The sequence below is a fragment of the Haliotis rufescens genome, unplaced genomic scaffold (genome assembly GCF_023055435.1).
Source record: "Haliotis rufescens isolate VD_foot unplaced genomic scaffold, xgHalRufe1.0.p SCAF_6, whole genome shotgun sequence".
Lineage (NCBI taxonomy): Eukaryota > Metazoa > Mollusca > Gastropoda > Lepetellida > Haliotidae > Haliotis > Haliotis rufescens.
The window spans coordinates 21,171,631-21,176,673 of NW_025964334.1; the positions used below are offsets into that span (position 1 = coordinate 21,171,631).

Consider the following 5,043-nt stretch of genomic DNA (forward strand, 5'->3'; position numbering starts at 1 on the left):
TCAGTGCTGCCACATCATCTGGAGAGTCGGACAGCTTCATGTGAGAGTTGACGATGCGTGGTGATGGCAGCTGGGCTAGTTCGTCATGAGGAGTTTATTCCATGAGATCCTTGGCTTTTTGGATGGTTTCAGCTTTACCATTAAGAAGCATGCTTGTCATTTCGAATGTCCAGTTTGTCCCTTCAGAAAGGAAGAATAACATGTCGAATCCTAAACGAAGTTACTTCTATCATACTTCTATAAAGTTGCATCAGCATCACGAAGGGAACATGGGGTTGTATGCGTCCCGCGTTAGGTTTTATATCATGAGCCGGAGGCGTCCCGTGTTGGGGGGACGCATAAAACCCAATGTACACCGAGTGATCCTGCTGTAACGAATTTTCCCTCAACGGCGTGTTTTAATATGACATCGTAAAAGAATTCAAACAAATTCAAAATGGATAGAAAACAGCTGTTAGATAGAGATGAGGTTACGTGAATTCAACTGATACGGAAAAAAAGCGTACGATATTTTGCCTTGAAGCGGGAATTAAGGAATTAATCCTGTCTTTCTAATATTCACGTGCAGCCTGATTTGCTCGTGGTGGGGTATGAAAAAATTATTACCCGGCTGAGATATATACTCCCCCTCCATGGTGTGTGTGAGTGTGTGCGTGTGTGTGTGTGGGGGGGGGGGGGGGGGGGGGGGGGGAGGGGGTCAGTCAGATTTCAACATTCTGGAAGTATACCTTTTAGACTCCTAATTCCTAAGCTAGCAGTACCACGTTTCCAATGGATGTTATACAAATGAAAATATTTATTTCGAAGCTCTTCTTTCACTAAGTCTACCGGTGGACAATTTTTAATATAGATAGAGAATTGTAAAATCTAGTACACTAGGTTCAGATAATATTACCGAGCAAGGGGTACTTACGAGTATGTTCCAATTCTTTAAATTACATTGAAATACACATTTTACTTACAGCTGAGCTTTTCATTCCAGGTTACAACATCCTGGTCCTGGTCAAGTCATTTTAGAATTCTAGAAATTTATGGTACTCATTCAGAGGAATTTACTGAATATGACACATGCATTTTTTTTACGGCAGACATTTACTCATTTGACACATTGATCACAAATATTGTGACTGACGTAATTCACTAAACGACTTGTACCACATTTTCCTGTGTCGATTCAGGTTGATTGACTTGCCTTTGCATGTTTTTGTGGCGGGTGCCACAAGTGAGCCAGAATAGCAAGTATCATCACTACTTGAAAGTGATCCATTAACACATGCTCGTACAATCGTACAATCGGCTTTTAGCAAGGGTTTTGTTCATGATTATTGAAGGAATTTTGTCACTTGTATTTATCATCCCAAACTGGCTCCCACAAACAAACGACACCACGAATGGCTCTGCTGCTGAAGCTGTTAGCAGTACTTTTTACACTGAAGACACTGCTAATTACTGTCTACAGATTGAAAAAATGGAAGAATGATGTTGAATGATAAATAAGCAAGCAAGCCTCAGAATTTTCCCACTTTTATCAACTCGTGTTGATATATTTGATATCAAAAGACACTCGTTTGAGATTCTCTATTTATTGTCAACATGATGCGCGATGCTATCCATTATTACAACCTCTACATGGATATTTCACCCTGCTTTACTCAATGGTATTTCACCCTGCTTTACTCAATGGTATTTCACCCTGCTTTACTCAATGGCGCTCGGACATAATGGATCGGACGGTCATACTCGGTGACTTGCTTGTCTGACGGCATTGTAAGACGTGGACCATTGCTCATGATACTGGTGACCAGAGTTTCTGATCACTAGAAAAACGATCTAATTATAAAAGGCTTAGGTAAATTTCTCTCCCAAGCCATGAACATCGAACGGAAACACAGTGTTGAACAGTGAATCATTATCAAATCTACTCAGCATGCAAATATATATACAGTATATTTCCATTGTATTATGGGCCGGTATAAATTTGTCTGTCTGTCTGTCTGTCTGTCTGTCAATAATGTCTGGTGGGTGCTAACGGTACAGCAAGACTCGCTTTCCCTTTCTACGAACACCTGGTGTAATCACTCATTGATGTAACTTTTATCACGTTTTCGCTTTTTACTCAAAGTGGAATCTGTTTCTGTGGATAATCGTCTTTAACGTTTTGAATTTACCTATACGAGGATATCCAGAGAAGTATATGTCATCTAGCCTCATGTTGAATCCTCTGATTTGTTGAAGTTGATCGACTTTAAACATAGGTGTGTAATGTACCCCTTGGAAAAGTTGAAAGTTCAAACTGTGGCCACTTCGATCTGTTACTGTAACGGTGTGCTGTCCTCTGAAATCCATGTCTAGCATCATCCCAGATACCTAGGAAACAGATGCTAGTTTATATATTTCATTTATCATCCAAAACTGGCTCTCACAGGAGATATCGCTTCGGTGAGATCAAGCGATATTTACACTGTAGATTTCGCTGCAATGAAATTGCATCACAATGCTTTGCAGACCATTGTGACGTCATTGTTATCATGACGTCACAATCAAATGACATCACTAATGGATCTGCTACTGAAGCTGTTTGCAGTACTTTTTACTGTCTACACTGCTTATTACTGTCTACAAACTGAAAAATTTGGAAGAATGATGTTGGATGATAAATAAAATCTCAGCCTCGTGTCTTTTGATATCAAATATATCAACAAGCCTCGGAGTTTTCCCACTTTTATCAACTCGTGTTGATATATTTGATATCAAAAGACACTCGGGTGAGATTCTCTATGTAACTGTAAAATTTCGATATCAGTAATCCCCAAACACTATTTTCCTCATACAGTATTTTAAAAGCAGATGGGAAAATGAAATCAGTTTACATTTAATTCGTTTATCATTAGGATCTCATCAACGACTACTTTGATCAAAATCTCCCTCTCGTTCACATATCAGTAAACTGTTCCCTGAAAGCCTCTAACAGCCTCTGAGTTTGGAGACACGTTAGCCTCCACATGTTTTTCGGCTGACAGTAGGTTCTAAACTCATAGCTCATGCATTTATTAAAATCATAATGGAAATGTGCAATCATAGCAATAATTATTGTTTTGAAAGCCTCTTGTTTTAGATGATTGTGAATCTCATAAAACATCAACTTCGAAGCAAAGTATTATTTTATCGAGCATGTAGGCATCACCACAATACTAAGAGCAACGGTAATACGAATACGGTCAATTACCCTGCCTCTACGCTATCCAAATAACATTCCTGACTGTATCTGGGTCATGAGCCAGCTAAACGTCAACTTCTTCAGCAAAATTATAATTTAAAAAAAAATATAACGAAATGCTTTACGCTGTGTTAACTTACACTGAAGGTCCCCTGTTGAGTGTTCGCTTCATCCATGTTGATGTGTTTTCTGTGAGACACGGAAGCTTCACACTGGCCTGACACTATCGTGACACTCTAACAATATGGCGAAGGGTCGCAGGTCATGAAAGCTAGATTTGAAGTTACCGTATACTTTCTGATCCATTGATAATTCTCAAGTTTTTCAATATATAAGGCACAGCCGTGTGAAATTCAACATGAGGAAACACGTGTCCTGAATATTTTGTTGCTGCTTTTAGTTGGGAGTGAGCTAATATGGTTTCTTATTAGTACTACTAGTCTTGACAACACGATAACAATATGACCAAAGGTCTCAGGTCATGAAAGCTGGATTTTAAGTTACCGTATACTTTCTGATAATTCTCAAATATTTCAATACATGAGGTACAGCCGTGTGAAATTCAACATGAGGAAACACGTGTCCTGAATATTTTGTTGCTGCTTTTAGTTTGGAGTGAGCTAATATGGTTTCTTATTAGTACTACTTAAGAAATAACATGGCAGGGAACACCAGATAAGGTGTACCCATGTGGGGAATCGAACCCGGGCCTGTCCCACCGGGCCTACCCCTCCAGTCACGATCTCCATCTTACTCACATTAGAAACAGACCCGTGAAGATCTGGGTTAAATAGGGCTTCAGCAACTCATGCTTGTCAAAAAAGGCGACGAATGGGATCTGGTGGTCAAACTCGCTGATTTGTTTAATGCATGTCATCGTACCCCAATTGCGTTGTTCGATGCGCTTGATATGAATCACTGGACTGTCAGGTCCAGAGTCGATTAATTACAGGCCCCCGCCCCGTCATGTAGCTGGAATATTGCTGTCTAGGGCGTTAAACAACAAACAAACTCAACGGAAATATCCTAATCGTCGTGCCTTGGTAAAAGTGACATGTTGACATTGGACGTCACAAGGTTCGGTGACAGTTACCGACTCTTATAGAAGACCTCAGAAAACAACAGAGCCCCACTTGTTCAGTCGATTATGAAAATATGTTTTGTTTGTTATTGCACTCGGCAATATTCCAGCTATATGACTGCAGCCCCTTCATCATCGGGACTGGGCTCTGCGGACCCGTAAAGATCCGGGGTAGAATAGGTAGTCAGCAATCCATGCTTGCCATAAAAGGCGATTAAGAGGCGACTAACTCGATTGAGTGGTCAGGCTCGTTGACTTGGTTGATGCATGTCATCGAATCCCAATTGCGTGGAACGATGTTCATAATGTCAATGGATTGTCCAGACTCAATTACTTACAGACCGTCGTCATATAGCTGGATTATTGCTGAGTGCGGCGTTAAACAATAAACAAACAAAACTGGGCTAGACAAACCAGTGATTAATCTTAACTCAGTATTATTTTAACCCAATGCATAAACAATGCAGACAACCCGAGGACCTTGATCACATATTTCATCACTGTCCCCTTTATCATGACCATCAAAACACTCTTTTTCAACAAAATACAAAAGTAATCTATCCTCACTCTTCAGTCCATATTACCCAAAGGTAGTATTCGTGACAATCCCAATCTTCATTAAAAGTGCCAGTCTACAGAAAAGATAAATCCCAGACAGAACAATATTCCAAATTTACCTAGCTATAGTCAAAACAACCTTTATCAATTTGGGATCGATATTAAAATTCTCAGCGCCGATCGTCCT

At 40.0% G+C, this 5,043-nt stretch overlaps 1 long non-coding RNA gene across 1 annotated transcript; it reads right to left on the reverse strand.

Moving 5' to 3' along the window:
- Window positions 1–11: 11 nt before the first annotated feature.
- LOC125374765 lies at window positions 12–3,537 on the reverse strand. Its single transcript, XR_007218746.1, has 3 exons — window positions 3,358–3,537; window positions 2,169–2,367; window positions 12–180 (listed from the first exon to the last, which is right to left on the reverse strand). It is a non-coding gene; the product is annotated as an uncharacterized LOC125374765 (long non-coding RNA).
- Window positions 3,538–5,043: the final 1,506 nt, after the last annotated feature.